At 34.9% G+C, this 20,030-nt stretch overlaps 1 pseudogene; it reads right to left on the bottom strand.

Annotated features, from left to right (window-relative positions):
• Positions 1–768: 768 nt before the first annotated feature.
• On the bottom strand, positions 769–19,452 carry LOC104900846 (polyphenol oxidase I, chloroplastic-like; annotated as a pseudogene).
• Positions 19,453–20,030: the final 578 nt, after the last annotated feature.

Raw genomic sequence — 20,030 nt, 5'->3', positions numbered from 1 at the left:
TACATCCAAGTATCCAACAGAGATGAAGTCCTACTAAAAAAAAAGGACAGTCGATGCTTACAACTGAGATCAAATAATACTAATCTTTTAAGGATGATTTTTCATATTATCTCACCTAAAATTGACGTCCTCAATATATGATAAGAATATTTGGAGGTTATCTGCTAATTTGTAGTATTAGAATTTATAACTAATGAGAATTGAGTCACTCACATTTAGCATTACATTAGTGTTCGAAAACACATAGAACAAGAATCTTTGGAGGTTATCTGTGCTAATTTGTAGTATTAGAATTTAAAATTCGTGAGAATTGAGTCACTGACATTTAATATTACACTAGTGTTTCAAAACACAATTAACAAAAAGATTAGGTTAACTAATCCACCAATACACGATTAAAATTATATAGAAAATATCATTCTTTTAGAAGAAACCGATCAGACTAGAAAGTTAAAAGATTATGTTACATCTTGGATAATGACCAAAAGCTATGACAAAAATATCATTCTTTTAGAAGAAACCGATCAGACTGGAAAGTTAAAAGATTATGTTACATCTTGGTTAATGACCAAAAGCTATGACAAAAATATCATTCTTTTAGAAGAAACCGATCAGACTAGAAAGTTAAAAGATTATGTTACATCTTGGATAATGACCAAAAGCTATGACAAAAATATCATTCTTTTAGAAGAAACCGATCAGACTAGAAAGTTAAAAGATTATGTTACATCTTGGATAATGACCAAAAGCTATGACAAGACAAAAACAAGAGACAAACAAGAAATACTCTTATTATTAATCAACCTCCAAGAGGCAAGAACACGTACATGATTACATGAATACATGAAACTTAAGATTATTCAACAACCAAATTGAAAGAAATCAAACATTATTAACTTAATAAATCAACAAAACTCAATTCTAACATCCCTGATTATCACAGAATCAGTTCCTGTGCGAGGCACAAGAATGACATCAATTCCTTCATCATCATCAGCATCCAAGTCTTCAATAAGTTCAGTTAACCCAAACCTGACAGTAGTAGTCTTCAAATGTTGTTCATGATCATTACCACTATGTCTATGAGGCACGTTTACGAAACTTCCTGCATATTCAGTTTGAGTACGGTTTTCAATTGTTGGATGTTCATCTTCATCGTTGACATACACATCAAACTTGGAGTAAACATCGGCCCTTGACTCGACCTCGATCACCAGAACCTCTTCTTCATCATCCTTCTCATTCTTGCTCCTAGACTTCTTTGGCCTTACCAAGTTTGTCCTAATGGTATTGTCCAGGGCCTTTGGAAAAACCACCCTCGGCACGGTTGTGCTGGGTTCCGCAGCCATGGTTGAGAAGGCCGTTGTTGTGTGTTGAATCAAGATCAAAAGTGGTTGCTTGAAAAAAGAGAAGTATGCCCTTAGAATTGGCAAGAAGAAAGGAGTCTGTCAAATAAAACGGAGCAAGCACTAATCCTAGAGGCTGATTCATCCCAAAAATAATTAAAAAAATTGTGCAATATCTGTCGACGCCACGATCTGGCGTGTAGTTTGGCTCTCAATTTGTTAAGCGACGCGTGCCATCTTATCTCGAGATTGAACAACCAACTTCTATTCCGTTTGGTTGATTGTAGTTTGTACTAATTTGGTTAATAAGTTTTATGTGGTCAAGGTTCAATCACTTAGCTTTTTTAGACATATTTTATGTTCTGGTTGTAGAACAGGTTGGTGGTATTGAGAAGTAGGGGTGTAAGTTCGATTTTTGGTTTGGTTTTAGGTTAAAACCAAATCAAACCGAAATAAATTTGATTTTGAAATTTCCAAACCAAATCCAAACGGAAATTCGACTTAATCCAAACAAACCAACCAAAATATGAAACCAAAAACCAAACCAAACCAAAACAAACCTAATTTTTTTTATCTTTCAAAATCCAAACCAAACACAAATCATAATTTTTTCATATTCCAAAATCCAAACCAAACCGAAATGAATTACTAACACTGACATTTACACTACTAAAGTACTAATAACAGTTCAAAGCATATACTGAACTAATATTTTTGTATTTTTTTTTTATCAATGATATATTTCACAAAAAAAAATTAAAAAGATCAATGGCAGCATTTAAAGTGACAATATTTTTGTATTTTCGTAATTAATATTAAAAAAAAGAAACACAAAAAAATAACAGACAAAATTCGTATGTTAAGTGACAATCATTTGGTATTTTCGTAACTAATATTAAAAAATAAACACAAAAAAATAACAAAGATCAATGACAATATTTTCATATTTTCTATTTTTTGCAACTGATATTAAAAAAAATACAAAAAAAAAACCAGAGATTAATGATATATTTTCGTAACTAATATTAAAAAGAATAAACAAAAAAAATACACATAGATTAAAAATATACCTAATCTGAAATCTTCTTGAACCACTTCAAGTTCAACACTTCAACCGGTGAGAGGAGAGAGAGAAAGAGGTAGAAATGGCGTGCGCAACCGGCGAGAGGAGATAGAGAAAGAGGAGGGTTTATGTCGCGTACCGGCGTGCCGCTGCCGCGTGGGGGTTTCTATTGCCTGAGTCAGCCGTCAGGGAGAGGAGAGGAGAGAAGAGGAGAGGATAGGAGAGGACTAAAGGAGAGTGTCCTCGGGTTTACTGGTTTAGTTTGGGAGTTAGGAATTCAGGATTCAAAAATCAAAACTCAAAAAATATAAATGGGCTGGGCTGGTCCAGCTTATAATTTTGGTTTTATTCGGTTTTCCAAAACCAAAACCGATCCAAACCGGAAAAAAAATTCTAATCCGAACCAAATCGAATTTCAAAAAAAAACCAAACCAAATTACTAATTCGGTTTGGTTTGGTTTGGTTTTCGATTTTTAACCAAATAACTTACACCCCTATTGAGAAGAGTCCGTCAAAAATTGGAGTTGGCGTCTGTTGGTGAAAACAAAAACAAACGTAAACTATCCTAGAGTAATGTGAGGAAACCCCCTCCGCCGCTCAAGTTAGTACGTGCTCACAAAGGATATTTAGAGAGAGAAAGTAGTGAGAGAGGTAAGATATTTAGGTGTGAGAGAATGTATCTGTATCTGCTAAATAGGGATGGAAATGGTTTGGATTCGGGGCGGGTGGACCATCACCCGCATCCATCACCCGCTTCCATTCACCCCACCCAATCCATCCATCACCCGCCTAAACCTCCACCCGAATCCATCCATCCATCACCCATTTGTGAAACGGGTGGATCGGGTGGTAATCAGATGATATTTAAAAAAGGCTATTTATTTTTAAAAAATAAAACATAACGTTTAATGACTAGATAATCATGGTTAACACTAAGGGATCGTTTGGTTTACTATTTTTGGGTTTCAAGAAACAAAATCAATTACCGATTCCCTTTCTTGTTGTTTGGTTCAACCCATCATCAATCCATTACCATTACTTGATGGTAATGGATTTCCCCAATTTGTTAACTTCCCTCCCCCTCAAGTAACAGTCACCGGAAACAAAAAGAACAACGCACCCAAGAACAGAACTGTGAGGAAATGTCCACACTTTGCCCAATAAAATAGCCGGAAAACTACCGAAAAGGGAGAGCGAACACCATCAGAAACACCCATAAAAAATCGTCAAGAAAAGACAAAATTCTTAGGGCACTAGAATCAGAAATAGCAAAGGAGAATTTTTGGCTACTTTTTCAGAGTAATTTGAGTAAGAAAGGGCCGATTTTTGAATGGAGCAAGCTTCCAAAATGGAGGTTTGTCAGAATGAAAACTGGAGAATAAGAAAAGAAAGTTCGAAAATGTGATAAAAAATCCGAAAAAAGACAACTGCCTCTATATATTCGTCGAATGAACGACTAAGATTAGAAGACTTCTCAACTCCCTCTCCAAATTTATGCCAAGTGTCAAAGCACATCTGAAACCTAATAAATAATGAGCGAGATTTTCGAAAAAGGCAATCATTAACTTTTCAAATACTTCAACTCCCTCGAGCAACACGTGGCGCCTAACGAATCAACTTCTCCGAAGAAATTGAATATGACAAAACTATCCGCGTATAGCAAACATATTTAGTGGTCAAGACCCCAAAAGATACTGGGGGCTAGTTGTATGGGTATAACCCAAGCATGTTAGCTTACATCCTTAATAGGTCCGCGAACATTATGAAGGATGCGAACTTGTAAATGACATCCCCAACTCACGAAGTCAATACACTCGAATGGTCCGACAACGTTGTTGGTGGTCGGCTAATAGGAGAAAATAGTGGAATCTTCCCTTTTGTCAGGCGCATCACAACCATACACGTGTAGAAGGATTACACGCCATGTCAATGGAATATTACTTCTATAAACAACGCACTAGTACTATTTAGCAGTAGCGGTTGAAATATCCTGTGGACCACCCGCCCACCCGGTCCACCCGCCTTAATGGATGGGTGAAAAACCTGGTTTAAATGGATGGTAGGCGGGTGACGATTTAATGGATGCGGGTGACGGATCAAATTCGGGTGGACAATTTTCATCCATCACCCGACCCATTAACCCGACCCATCACCCGTTTATTTCAAAACAAACCATTTTTTCTTTTTCGGGACCAACAAAAAGGTCTAACCTAAAGGCCCACTGTCTAACCTAATTTTTCTAAGCTGTAACGTTCTCACTCTCATCTCTATTGTGCCTCTCATTCTCCATGACTCTCTCATTTTCTCTCAAACTCTCCCTCTCTCTCTCATTCTCAAGTTGTGGCTCTCATGGCGGCAGTAAGGCACGACACCTCTCATATCTAGGGTGCAACCGTCGTAGAAAAGAATTATGTGATGTTAGAGATCAAGGATTCATTGGAAGATGAACATGGCCCTTTTGCAAGAAGCAGAAGCAATCTTCGTCATCTGATTAGGCTAATGGATTTCCTTTTTAATGTTATGTCAATTGATCAAAGATTCATTTGTTGCTTACTTCATTGAGATTTGAAAATGAAGTTCTGAACATATTTATGCATGAACTGAAAATTAGGACTTATTATCTTTTAGTGATTCTGTTGTTTTATTGGAAAAATAATGCAGATTTATTTTGTTGTTTGGGGTGGAAGTTAAGTTATTAGCAATTTGGTGATTATGGTTGATGGTTAATTTGCTTAAATTTACGGATATGGAAATTTTATTAGATTGATATTATTGAATTCTTAACCAAATCACTCGTTAGTGACTTAGGGGTCGTTAGGTTCAAGATGTAAAATGGAAAGGGAATGGATACAAATAGAGGAGAAGAATGGTAACAAAGATGGTTATTTTTATTGAATGTTTGGTTCAAGATCTTGTTCTTGCTTTTTTCGACAAGTCTTATTTTCCACGTATTTCTTTTTATCTTTCTCCCTCTTTCCTCAAGTTTCTTTGCATTTTCATCATGTCGGATCAGTCTAATATCCAAAATGTTCTAAGTGATGCTTTCATGAGCGAGAGTGAGCCTTCCTCCCCAATTACCGCAAATAGAGGTCAATCCTCTTCTGACTATTCAGGTGAGAGAAGAACTAGGTTGTTAGCGGACAGTCCCCTTACCTCAGAGACACAAAGAGAGTATAGGTATATATTTCTTAATGACCCTTAAACTGGTAAGAAGCATAACATGACTATGAGGTATTTTGCGGCCCGTCAAAGTAGTGATAAGCAAACATTCTGAGAACTAAGACATCAAATTCTGGCTAGGAGAACTGTCAGGAACCCTCCACCTGATGTTGTTTCTAGACTTGATGTCCAACTGATTTCAACTGAACATGCTTGGTTAGATAGCCTGGCGGATGCGGGGGTTGAGGTCACCGCTGACTTTTATGATCGTTTGAGGGATTCCCCCACTCATCCTCCTATTATTGATTTAGGCGACGACGGTGATTCTATCGCGACCGTCATGGCTGATCAAGAAAGAGTTTACCAGCGTCGGACTGCTCCCGCGAGCCCTGTGGTTGTTTTGGCCGAGTGGTTAAGATTGAGGTGCTGTGAATGATAGGTCACAGGTTCGAATCCCTCCTCCCCTTCTTTGTACTTTGTACCGCCTTCGATCGTGGCTCATATGAATCAAAAAAAAATATAAAGTATAGTACAAAAGTCAATTCATGAGGTCATTAATGTTCTCATTGGATGTCATTATGTTGCGCTCATTAGGTGTCATGTCATATTTTTTGAATATAAATAGAGTTTAAATTGATTAAAATACAAAAAAAAAAGTTGGGTTCACAATGGAAAACTTAAATATAGTAAATTGATTATAACCTTTAATATATAGTTCGTAAAATTATAATTTTGTACCATTGAAAAGTGTTTAAAAGTACTTTAAAATAAGATCCATTTATACTATATTTAAAATTTTTATATTAAAGTAACATATAAAAGGAAATATTAACTGTATTAACGTATTTAAGTAACCTACTTCAATTGGAATTAGGGTTGTTCTACAAAACCTATTCATGTTAGAATTAGAATATTCAAAGTTATATACTTCCTCCGTTTTGAATTACTCGCTACACTTTGAGTTTTACGCTTGCGGATGCACTACTTTGACTATTAATATCTTTAATTGTGTATAAGAGTAAAGTATAAAAATATGATTTTTAAAGAATATACATCGAGACATATCTAACAACATATTACATCATAACATTTGATTTTATCTAATTGTAAATAATGCATGGCCAAACGTCATAAATGAATAGTGAACTTTTCAAGGTCTAGTGAGTAATTCGAGATAAAGAAAGTATACTAGATTGTCAGCAATAATATATAAAGCAGAATACAAAAGTCAGCTCATGAGGTCGCGAAATTTGCGGACCTCACTGGACACCATTTGTCCCGCTCATTAAGTACCATGTCATATATATATATATATATATATATATATATATATATATATATATATATATATATATATATATATATATATATATATATATATATATATATATATATATATATATATATATATATATATATATATATATATATATATTATATATATATATATATATATATATATATATATATATATAATATATTTTAGGGATTTTCTACATAGTGTCCTTGTGTTTTTCGAAATTCTACGTTGTACCCAACCTTTTTAAACTCTCCACATTGTACCCCTAAACTTTCTAAACGTCACACAAAATACCCTTACTAATAGAAAATCCTACTCCAAACCTCACTTAGTTTTCAATGTATCAGATCATATCCCAAACCTCAGTCAACTAACAAGGCTAAAACATCCTACTCTATTCCCACAAGATAAGAAAGTCCCAAAATCTATTATTTGATATCGTGTATAAGGGTATTGTGTGTAACGTTAAGAAATCTTAGGGGTAAAACGTGGAAATTTTAAAAACGTCGGGTACAACATAGAATTTCGTAAAACACAAGGGTACCATGTAGAAAAACCCTATATTTTAATATAAATAGAGTTCTAAATTGAATAAAATACAAATATAGAGTTCGGTTCATAATGAAAAACTTAAATACAATAAATTGATTATAACTTTTAGGGTTTTTTGTGGCGAAGGACCAAATAAAATAGGGTTAATCTGGGCAAATACCACTTAAATTTTTTTTGGAGGGAAGGACCAATTAAAATACTTCTGTTGGCAACTTAACACCACATTACAGTTTTCCGACCAAATTGTTAACTTTCCGGCGTTGACTTATTTTCCGTCCAAAACATCGACTTTTTTGTTTCTCCTCCTCCCCCACCCCTACACCCTACCCATCGGAATCCTCCTCCCTTACCCCTACTGGAAACCCCATCAGAATCCTCCTGTCCCACCCCTACTCCCTACGCCATAATCACCGAAATCGTCTTCCCCGACTACCCTAGGATAGGTGAAGCACGAGAGCATGGAGCTACGAGGAGAGAGAGAGAGAAGGGCAACCAGTGCAAAAGGGGTTGGAGGGTGTGACATTGGGAGCCGGGAGGTGAAGAAGAAGGATGAAGCTAGGAAAGAAGAGAAAAGGAGAGAGACGATTTCAGGGTAGGGGACTAAGGGGGGGGGGGTCTGGTGGGTAGGGCGTAGGGGTGGGCGAGGAGGATTCCGGTGGGGTAAGGTGTATGGGTGGGCGAGGAGGATTCCGATGGGTTTTCTAGTGGGTAGGGCGTAGGGGTGGGGCAGGAAGATTCCAGTGGGTAGGGCGTATAGGTGGCGAAGAAGGAGAAACAAAAAAATCAATGTTTTGGACGGAAAAATAAGTCAACGTCACAAAGTTGACAATTTGGTTGAAAAATCGTAATGTGGTAATAAGTTGCCAGCAAAAGTATGTTAATTGGTCCTTCCCTCCAAAAAAAATTTATGTGGTGTTTCCCCACAAAAATCCTATTTTAATTGGTCCTTCCCCACAAAAAACTCTAACTTTTAATATATTGGCAATATTATAATTTTGTGTCATTGGAAAGTGTTCAAAAAGTACTTTAAAATATGATCCATTTATACTATATTTAAAATCTTATATTAAAGTAACATATACAAAGAAATACTAACTATAGTACTGTATTAAAGTAACCTACTGCAATTAGAACTAACGATTCAATTAGAATTAGATAATAATAAAATCATATTATAACTTTTAGTATGTTCTATGTAAGACAAAAATAACAACCAAATGGGTTTAAATGTTTAAAAACTCTACTTTTTATTCACGAAAAAGCCCGAACATCTGTCCAGGTCAGAATACTAGTATATAAATGAAGGAGAAACTTTTTGGGAGTATAGAGAGTTACTCAAGATTTCGAGGCCATATAGCGCGCTACATAGGATTCTCATGTCATCAAATTTATTTTTGTTTTAAAAAAATAGAATTTTACATAGATTTAAATACATATGAGTTCTAGATAAGCTAAAATTAGAGTTTGGTTTTGAATAAACAACCTAATTTATTATATTATGTAAATCGTGTACAACTTTTGCTAATAATTCGGAATATTATAATTTTTGTTCCATTAGATAGTGCTCGAAATATGCTCTGAAATAAGATTCATTTACAATATAATTCGACAACTTATGAGATAGAGAGCGCTATGTAGGGTTGTCATGTCATTAATTTTTATTTTAAAAAATAGAGTTCTACAATATAAATACATAAAAAGGAGTTTCGAATAATGAATAATTAGAGTTTCGTTTTGAATAAGCAACCTAAATTATTATATCAGTTAAATTGAATATAACATTTGCTACCTAATTCAAAATATTATTATTTTTTATCATTTGAAAGAGCTTGAAATATCGTTAAATAAGATTCATTTACAATATAGTTTTACAACTCATGAAAGTTTATTTAACTATATGAATAGTAAGGCATCATTTAGTCTTTCTTTTAGATAAATATAATAATAGCTATAACTATAGTTGTACTACATGTGGCTATAACATTCTATCATAGGTCCAATATATACATGATTAAACATATTATCTTTCAAAACATTAGCCTTACGAGTCCATATCCTCTAAAGTTTTAATAAAATTCTACAAGGTAGAATTGTATATGAACCATACATGCATTTTTAAAATCAAGGGCTCATATTGGTGGATGGGGAAAATAAGGGGGTAGATTTTGATGAGAAAAAATAGAGGGGTTTTTGGAAAGAATATATATGGGTCATTGAATTTTTATTCAATGGTTGAAATTGCTCAAACTATATACATCGTAGAGCTCTTTTAGAACTTTAGAGGATCCAAACACCAGCCTTACTCACTGGAACTAAAGCAATTTAGTCTTGCAACCAAATCTATTAAGGAAACTTTGTTGTTACAACAAAAATTAAAATTTATAGCGATAAAGTTGTTATATATCTCTATTCTATATTAACCTTACTTTTTTAATGACATCAATTGTGTTTAAATTTTTACAATGATAATATGTAATCAATCAATCAAAATATTTGCCATTTTTAAAAACTACAATTAGAATAACTTAAAATTTTAGCTTAAGAAAAGGAAAGACTGAAAAAGTTTAAAAAAAAACAACGATAACAAGTTCATTTAAGAATATCGAATATCTTCCATCAAAAGACAAATTGCCAAAAGAAAAAATCAGCAATATACTTCCACACCATTATAGTCATGTAAAGAAATGATCATAATTACATAGAGGATAATAAGGTTAGATTAATAGCTGATCTGAACTTATTTTTGTTTAGAATAACTTCTTATAAGTTGAATAAAACATATCCTTGATTGAAAAAACTGTCAACTTAAACTACTATAATTAGTTGCCACTGCATGTATATTGCTTGTATGTAAAACTAACTGCTCGACATTACGAAACATCACAATGAAAAAGTTGTCATCGCACGCATCGCGTGCTTAGAAAGCTAGTGTGTATATATATATATATAGTTTTGGATGATGAAAAAATAGAATATGATTTTAAAAAACAACCTTAGAATATAATAGAGACCTTTACCTAAGCATGACATGTCATTTTTTTCATTTTTTAAAATAGTGTTTAACATAAATACTCCCTCTGTTTCCTAAAGATCTTCCCTCTTTCCGTTTTAAGTGCGTTTCCAAAAGATGTTCCCTTTTTTACTTTATTCCTTATTTGGAATTTTTCCCCTTTTTACCCTTTCATGTCCCTATCATATGGTCCACCATTACATTATTAATTCAATTTTACACCGTTTCTCTCTCCTACTTTAACCCCTTTTTATTTGTTTATTTATCTTAACCCCTTTCTCTCTCATACTTTACCCACTCCACACTCCACACAAATGGATCCCCCTTGATATTTGTAGGAACAATAATAAGGAAGATCTTTAGGAAACGGAGGTAGTATACATATAAGGTGTTTGTAATAAGTAAATATTACACTCTGATTTAAAATAAATAACCTAATAAATTATTCAATTATGTAAATTAAATATAACTTTTGCTACATAATTTGCAATATTATATTAATTTTACCATCGGATTGGAGAGTGCTCGTAATTTGTTTCTGAATAAGTTTTATGTACAATATAGTTTTACAACTTATGAAAATATATTTTTTTAGGTAAACAATAACACATAATTTATTCTTTATTTTAAATACATATAAAAATAACTATAAATTTAGCGTATTATAAGTAACAATAGCAATTATGTCTTTCAAAACCATACTTTTAAAAATTGAGTTATATAAATATAAAAAATACATACATATAGTTTGAGCCTATAGCATACCATGATGATATTTCATGAAAAATCGAAAGTTTGTCAATGTGTAGTGGTATTACGCAATTGGCTAATTATTTTGTTCCTATAATATTTGTTGTATACTTAATATTTTATGTTTTTTTTTTCATACATCTATATGTCATATCTTATTCTTTTCTCAATAAATTTAATTCTACTAAAACTAATTGGGATATCAAGGTTCAAGTTTCTAAACTATTTGAGGTCGTAAATTATTAAAAGGGAGAAAGTTTAATAAGTCTTGATATGGTTATGATTAACGAAAAGAATTTTTCTCTTAAATAGTATTTCGATTATCAGAGTTTACTTTATATTTAATGTACTTCAATCATGATACCATCATTATGATATTCTTTTTTGCCTTTTTCATTTTCAAATCTATATGCATTTGGGTTTATGTGCTATATTAAAAGTTCAAGTTGTGGTCGTTACTCATATTTTTTTCTCTATATCTATTAAATTATTACCCTCTACTTTATTTAAGTATCGTTCGGGTATTTTTCATGTTAAACTATGTTAGTCATACCATATTGGGATATATCTAATAATAGACTTAGCTAAAATATTCAATTGAACATTAAAAATATAAAATTTATATATTACAATAACAAATCTAGAAATTAAAGTATAATAATAAATATTTTCTCTGTCTTTTTCTACTGCAACAATGAGTTTGGATATAGTTTGATAGATAATAAAAGAAGGATAGTTTAGCATAGAGGGGTTAACTAGAGTAGGAGATAAGTAAATCCTTAATAAAGTAATAAACTCAACTTTATGAGGTAATTTTGCGTAATCAATGCGCAAATTAGATCCTACACCGAGGTGTAGGATGAGCATCCTACACCTTGCCCATGTGGCTGACTTTTGGCAGTATTTTTGAAAGTGGGCCAGCTCTTTCTCTCTCATCACGTGAAACAATTTTTTTAATGTACAAATGCATATGATTTGGTGTACAATAATCTACGAGTGTACATTTGGGATTTTCAGTGATCAAAGCAATGACCATCAATGTACATTGTGATTTTATTGAATTTCGGTATGAGATTGTAATTGTACATATTGAATTTCATTAGTGAACAAACATCAAACACACCAGTGTACAAAGAATGGAAATTACTCACTTGACATATTTCGGTATGGGACTGTAATTGTACATATTGAATTTCATTACTGAGCAAACATCGACACACCCAGTGTACAAAAATTGCAAACTACTCACTTGACATCAACTTCATGAATTGGGTTACTTTCAGCTGGGGGGTTGTCATTGTACATTTTGATTTTATTAATGAACAACCACGAAGCCAAGGATGTACAAGGAGGTTGAGTGTGGAAAAGAGAGAAGTGGTAAATTTCGGTATGAGACTGTAATTATACATATTGAATTTCATTAGTGAAAAACATCAACACACCCAGTGTACAAAGATTGCAAATTACTCACTTGACATCAGCTTCAGGAATTGGGTTACTTTCAGCTGGGAAGCTGTCATTGTACATTTTGATTTTGTTAATGAACAACCACGAAGCCAAGAATGTACAAGGAGGTTGAGTGTGGAAAAGAGAGAAGTGGTGAACAGTATATGGGGGACATCAAATCAGTTATTAAATGGTGAACAGTAACTGTCAAATCAGTTACTTTTTGTATTTTTGACATGTACACTGGATGTAATGGGAATGTACATTAGCTGTCAAATCAATTACTTTTTTGCATGTTGAATGGTGTGTTTTATTCTTATTGCCTTGCGTTTTGGAGCTGGTGTAGGATGCTCATCCTACACCTTGGTCCATGATCTACTAATTGTAATCAATGATGGTTTTATTAACATAAAGTTGAAGCGATGTTGTCAACTATAGTTGCTTTTTTTTTACAAAAAGTGGTATAGTTTCAATAGATGAAACTTCCCAAAATAGTAACTATTGCAATAAAAAAAAGAACGGAGGAAGTATATAAATACAACGGTGTTGAAAAATCTCATTTTGTAGCAAGAAAATATCAACAATGTTAACAAAAATTTGCCAAAAATAAAACAAAGAACAACCCGTGCAACGCACGGGTTTCAAAACTAGTAATTATCATATAGATATATATGTTTTGGTTCCGTGAAAATGATTCTTCGAGAATGTGGGAATACTTTTTATTAAGTTTTTAGTCAATCTGTAATATCATTATGACTACTTCCTCCATTTCTTATTGACGTTTCTAGTTTGACTTGCACATTTCCTAATACACATCTTTAACTATAAGTATATGTAACTTTACAATTAGTAAAAATTATAAAAATTTGATTTTATCAAAGTAATTATTGAGATGAATCATACTAGACCATACCCTACTTGACTATATTTTCATCTTATGTATTGAGATCATTTTCGGAGATTTTATTTAATTCTAAATTGTGCCAAGATTTCAAGTGCGATAATCAAACTTACTATAGTTGATGACTATAGTAGAGTAGCTTGGACTCATCTTCTGAAAAATAAAGAAATAGTCAAGGATGTGCTTTCAGGATTCCTTGCACATGTAGAGACTCAATTCAATGCAATAGTAAAGGAGATGAGGAGTGATAATGATACAGAGGTAGTTTAGGAGGAATATGGAGAGATGTTGAGGAACAGAGGGATTGTGCATCAGAGAAGTATACCTGGGAATCCCCAGCAGAATGGGAGAGTAGAGAGGAAACATAGATTTCTTCTTGGAACAGCTAGATCTATAAGACTTCATGTAGGTCTTCCTAAATATTTATGGGGAGAATGTATTCTTTCTGCCACACATTTAATCAACTTGCTTCCTAGTGCTGTCATTAATTGGATGACACCCTATGAAAGATTAATGAAAACTAATTAAACCTAAATATGAACATCTAAGAGTTATTGGATGTTTGTGCTATGGGACCAAGAATAACACGAAAGGTGATAAGTTTAAAGAAAAAGGAGTGAGAAGTATCTTGGTAGGGTATCCATATGCCCAGAAGGGATACAAGTTGTATGACTTAAATGAAAAAAAATTGTACTTGAGTAGAGATGTTGTTTTTCAAGAGGAGATATTTCCCTTCTTGGATCCTTCAGTAGAAAAGGATGCCATGAAATTGAGACTCAACCAATTGTCTGGATGTAAGCCTAATACTGTCCAGGAAGGTGGGCAACTGAATGATGAAAATAATGAAGAAATGGAGGCATCTGAGTACTTTGATGAAGAGACAAGTCAAGGGGAACACTAGGGGAAAAAACATAAAGGGCTGCGCAGGAAGGGCTGCGCTTTTCGTAAAAGCGCAGCCCTACTAGTGAAGGGCTGCGCTTATTTAAAAAAGCGCAGCCCTACTAGTGAAGGGCTGCGCTTATTTAAAAAAGCGCAGCCCTACTAAGCAGAAGGGCTGCGCTTTTTAAAAAAAGCGCAGCCCTTCACTAGTAGGGCTGCGCTTTTTTAAATAAGCGCAGCCCTACTTAGTGAAGGGCTGCGCTTTTTTAAAAAGCGCAGCCCTTCTGCTTAGTAGGGCTGCGCTTATTTAAAAAAGCGCAGCCCTTCCTGAAAAAATTTAAATTTCGGAATCGCGGGCTTTGAAATATTGAGCGGGGATTCGTCAAATATATTATCCTCATTCTCTCTCCTCTCTCACGTCCCTCATTATTCCTTTCCTCCTTCTCTCTCATCCTCTTTTCTCTCTCATCCTCTCTTCTCTCTCAAAAACTCCCATAAACATTTGCGACAAAAACCTTGAAATGATTTGCACTAATCATGGCGACGGAGTTCGATTGCCTATTGTGATACCTTTTCGGAAGCGGAACGAGCCAACCGAGTTCGTTTAAACCTCCAAATACCCATTTTAAGTTTTTCCGAAATTTTTTTTTTCCTTTAAAAATTATGTATTTGGGTTTTGTTTTATGTATTTAAACATTATTAGGTTGTAGTTCTTGTATTTTTTCAGATCTATAATGTTCTTGTATACTTCTCTTTGTTTATATATTTTGATTAATGTTCTTGTATACTTCTCTTTGTTTTGATTAATGTTCTTGCTTGTATACTTCTCTTTGTTTTGATTAATGTTCTTGTATACTTCTCTTTGTTTTGAATGTTATTCTTGTATACTTCTCTTGTTTATTTTGATTAATGTTATTCTTGTATACTTCTCTTTGTTTATTTTGATTAATGTTATTCTTGTATACTTCTCTTTGTTTATTTTGATTAATGTTCTTGTATACTTCTCTTTGTATATTAGTTTTTGTTCCTTTTTTTCATTTTCGTTTCATTCTTTTTATTGTTTTGGGTTTAGTATTTTCGTTTCGTTTCTCTTCTCTTCTGTTTAATTTCAGAAATGTGAGATTATGAGTAAAAAAATGACAAAAAAATTTTTTTTTTTTCTTTTTTTTTTTGGTAGGAAGGGCTGCGTTATTAGGAAAAAGCGCAGCCCTTCTAGCCCAGAAGGGCTGCGCTTTTTCCTAACTAGCGCACCCTTCGGGCTAGAAGGCTGCGCTTTTCCTAACTAGCGCAGCCCTTCTAGCTTAAGGGCTGCGCTTTCTAGCGCAACCCTACTTAAAAAGTGAAGGGCTGCTACTGAAAGGGCTGCTGTCAAAAAGCGCAGCCCTACATGCCTTTTTTAGCGCAGCCCTTCTTCATTTTTCCACTAGTGGAAGAGAGAACAAATTCTGTTCAAAATGAAGTAGCACAAGAAGATGAAAATATTGTGACTGCTCCAGATGTTGAAGGTGAACAAGTAGAAAGTATTCCTGAAGTAGAGAATGAGATGAATCAAGGGACAGTGAGACCTGTTAGAGTGAGAAATATTCCAAGAAGACTAGCTGATTATGAGTACAAGTTGCCTTCGAGCAACTTGAATGCTGCACAGAAGTAGAAGTGCAGCTTCAATGTGCAAATTGTGGATGACAGTTTTGCATACCCAGATGATTATTTATGTTCTTTGAACAATGTTTTGTAGATCAAAGAACCAAGTAGTTACAAGGAAGCTTCACAAGACTCAGGTTGGGTTGCAGCAATGAACAAAGAGATAGAAGCTTTGGAAAATAATGAGACATGGGTTGTCACAGATTTACCAACTGGGAGTCATGCTATTGATAGCAAGTGGGTCTAGAAGACAAAAATGAGGCCAGATGGAACAGTTGAAAGGCTTAAAGCCAGATTGGTAACTAGAGGAGACAAGCAACTTAAGGGTAAGGAGTATAAGCACACTTTCTCCTCTGTTGCAAAATTTACCAGTGTAAGAATTCTAATTGCTTTGAGTGCTATGAAGGGTTGGAAATTACACCAACTTGATATTAACAATGCGTTTCTGCATGGTAATATAGAGGAAGAAATTTATATGAGGCCCCCTCCAGGTTCACAAGAGAGACTAGATGGAAAAGTTTGCAAGCTGCAAAGAAGCTTGTATGGATTGAAACAAGCATCCAGACAATGGAACATTCAGTTAAAAGAATTTCTCATTGCCAGAGATTTCAAGCAATCTAAAAGATACTATTCTCCTTTTTGTAGAAAACACAACAGGAAGCTATGTATTATTTTGGTATATGTGGATGATCTTCTCATCAGTGGGGATGATATGGAGTATATTGGTATAATAAAGAAAGACCTGGATGCAACCTTCACTGTCAAAGACCTTGGTGAAATGAGATATTTCCTTGGTCTGCAAAATTTCCATTTCCTAAAGGAGTCAAGCTGTCTACAGATGAAGGGGAAGTCATGAAAGACCCCTGAGCAATTTAGAAGACTGATAGGTAGACTTCTCTACCTCAATCTTAGTAGACCTGATCTGTCCTACTCAGTTCAACAACTGAGTCAGTTTATGAGTTGTCCTAGACAACCCCATTGGAATGCTGCTATGCATGTAGTAAAGTATTTAAAAGGAAGTATCTCTCAAGGGTTGTTTTATCCAGCTGAATCTACATTGCACATGGCTGGATTTTGTGATGCTGATTGGGGAGCCTGTGCTTTCAGTGGAAGGTATCTTACAGGTTACTGTGTGTTCTTAGGATGATGTTTAGTCTCTTGGAAGACTAAGAAACAGAAGACAGTTTCTAAATCCTCAGCTGAATCTGAGTATAGGTCCATGTCTCAGACTACTAGTGAGTTAGTCTGGATAGACGGTATCATTGAAGATATATCTTACTCTCTCTATTCCTCACCCTGTCACATTATATTGTGACAATAAAGCTGCTCATTACATTGCTCAGAACCCTGTGTATCATGAAAGAATAAAGCACCTTAAGCTCGACTGTCATTATGTCAGGGAGCACATTGAAGAAGGGTTCATCAGTACAACTTACATCAAATCTGCATCACAACTTGCAAACATCATGACTAAGTCATTGTCTAAAACTCAATACAATTATCTTTGCCTCAAGTTAGGTCTTTGTATCCTAGACAAAGTCCTACTTGAAGGGAGGGGGGGGGGGTGAAGAAAATATAGAGTTTTTCATTGCCTAAGTTAATGCTTAGTATTAACATTTATCTTCTTTTTCTGGCTCCTTTCTTGTTTTGTCTTTTTATGCTCATGTACATCTGTCCTTTATTCCTAGCTCTAATTGGTTAAGGTTGTTTATATATAATGATGTAAAGTTTTCTAGGTTAGGTTGGAAGAATTGAATGCGCCGTTTTCAAGATGTAATAGAAAAGGAAGAGCAAAGCATTTTTGTTGCTTCATCATAAATATCTTTTTGAGAAAAGATTTGATCTTTTATTTTTACCTTCTTTAGAATGTGTTTAACTTTCTTCAGACTTCGATCACCAAAATCTCCTCTTCATCGTCCTTCTCATTCTGGGTCCTAGACTTGCTTGGCCTTTCCACGTTAGTCCTAATGATGTGGTTTAACGGCTTAGGGAAAACCAACTTTGGCACGACGGTGTTGGTAGAAGGTTCCGCAGCCACCGCGTTCTTGATGGTTGAGAACACCTTCTTAACTGGCTTAGGACGATGATTACGCTTAAGAAAAGGGCGTGACTTCAACCAAGGGAGGTCCATTGGCTGATAGTCATAACCCAGTTTCTTTGTATCCAAGACATCTCTAACACAGATTTTTAGAGGTTGAGCATCTTCATCATAAAAGTAGAAATCGGAGTTCAAGAAATCTTTGTCCTTGAAATCCTTATGCCTAGGAGAGATATTCTTCCAGATGGACCATAACCTATCCACATTACTATGGTGGGCATAGAAGATTGGGTCCCGGCCTGCTGAGTAAAAGGTACCCATATCCTCCCCAAATTAATTCATTGGGTTACCCGTCCAGTCGTGGATGGTCCCGTGTGGTTGTCTCTCTATGGTTCCAGGTCCTTCCTCAGGTGGATCCCCAGTCCAGTACGGTTCCCCTAGGAAAAGGGTAGGCTTTTTGGCACCTGAAACCATTTCTTTGTACATGATAGCAAGGTTTTCGGCGATTAAACCTTCATTTGGAGAAGATATGCTTTCATTTGCCATCCCACTGTAACCAAGATCCATGAGCTTTGGTGGAACTTAATTTTGGTTACGATTGGAGTTGAAGAAAGACGAATTTTGGTTGTTAAACATAGAAGGCATAACCATGCCATCAGGGTGATCCCAGTTCCAGTATGGAATGGAAAAAGTGGGATCATCGATTAACTTACCTAAGATTCTTTCATAGAAATAAAGGTAAGCCCTATGAAAGGGGAAAAATAACCAAGATCCATGGACCTGATATTTGACATTGGGTAACCCGACTTGATGGTAACCCCCATTACAATAAGCACAATGCACATCAGCTTGTTGCTTAAAGCTACGAGGGTCACTATCAGGCAGGCTTTCATTAACGCTAAAGCTTTTGAGTATTTCTCTAAGTACTCATCATCGACTAAATGTACCGCTGGTCGGAGCCTCAATTTATGATGCTGGACTTTGGGCTTCTTGAAGTCAACAAAGTCTGAGGGTTTGGGTGGGCAACAGTTTAAGGTTATGGATGGCGCATTAGGATCATCACCTGTAATTGTGGATAACACACATTGAGTGGTATCGGGGGCGGTAGGGGCAGCTAAGGTAGCATTACCACCAATTAAGGTGGTAGATGCACCATATAGACCACCCAGCCCGATGAGCAAGTTTCTCCTATCAAACTTGTTAGATTCATCATTGTTTGTTGCTTTGCATGAGATCTTAACCGGGGGGCGGCGGGTTTGGGTTGATCTATAGGCAGAAAGCTGAGATGATTTTGATAACAAGGGGTTACGTGGGACGGCAGAGAGGGTGTGGGTGGTAGTGGTCGTGGAAGGAGAAAGAGAGGCCATTTTGGTGTGTTTTTATGTTTTGGGATGATGGATTACCGTCTTTTATATAGCAGTTCAAGGGCTAATGCTCCAACAAAAAGTTAAGAGGGAAATGTTATCATATTAGAATTATATGAATAAAATCGACATGATTCACGTGATAATAGAGAAGTAGAAGAATATTTTACTAATCATCGTACAAAACAATGTCGCATGTCACATACATCTATACAAAAAATATATCATCTTTAACAAATTGGTAAGAAAAACGTTTATGACATCATATTATAAGTTGTAGTGAGCGAGTTTAGGTTTTATTAGCTAGTTTTAACTTATGCCCTAATGTAATAGTGTATCTTCACGTACATTTCCATTACTATCACTAGTAGAAAAAAAACACAAGGAATTCGGTCAAAACAACCTTAAATGAGGCGTTTTTGGCCAGCAGCCCTTCGGCAAAAATGAAGGGTTGCGATTTCGGACGACAACCCTTCACAACAAAGGGCTGCAGTTTTGTATATAAACCGCAACCTTTCGTTATGAATAGGGATGCGGTCTATGTCCAAAACCGCAACCCTTTTCACAACATAATTTTTTTT

The sequence above is a fragment of the Beta vulgaris genome, chromosome 8, assembly GCF_026745355.1.
Source record: "Beta vulgaris subsp. vulgaris cultivar EL10 chromosome 8, EL10.2, whole genome shotgun sequence".
Lineage (NCBI taxonomy): Eukaryota > Viridiplantae > Streptophyta > Magnoliopsida > Caryophyllales > Amaranthaceae > Beta > Beta vulgaris.
Note: the sequence above shows the minus strand (reverse complement) of the source record. Positions and strands in the feature narration are given on the sequence as shown.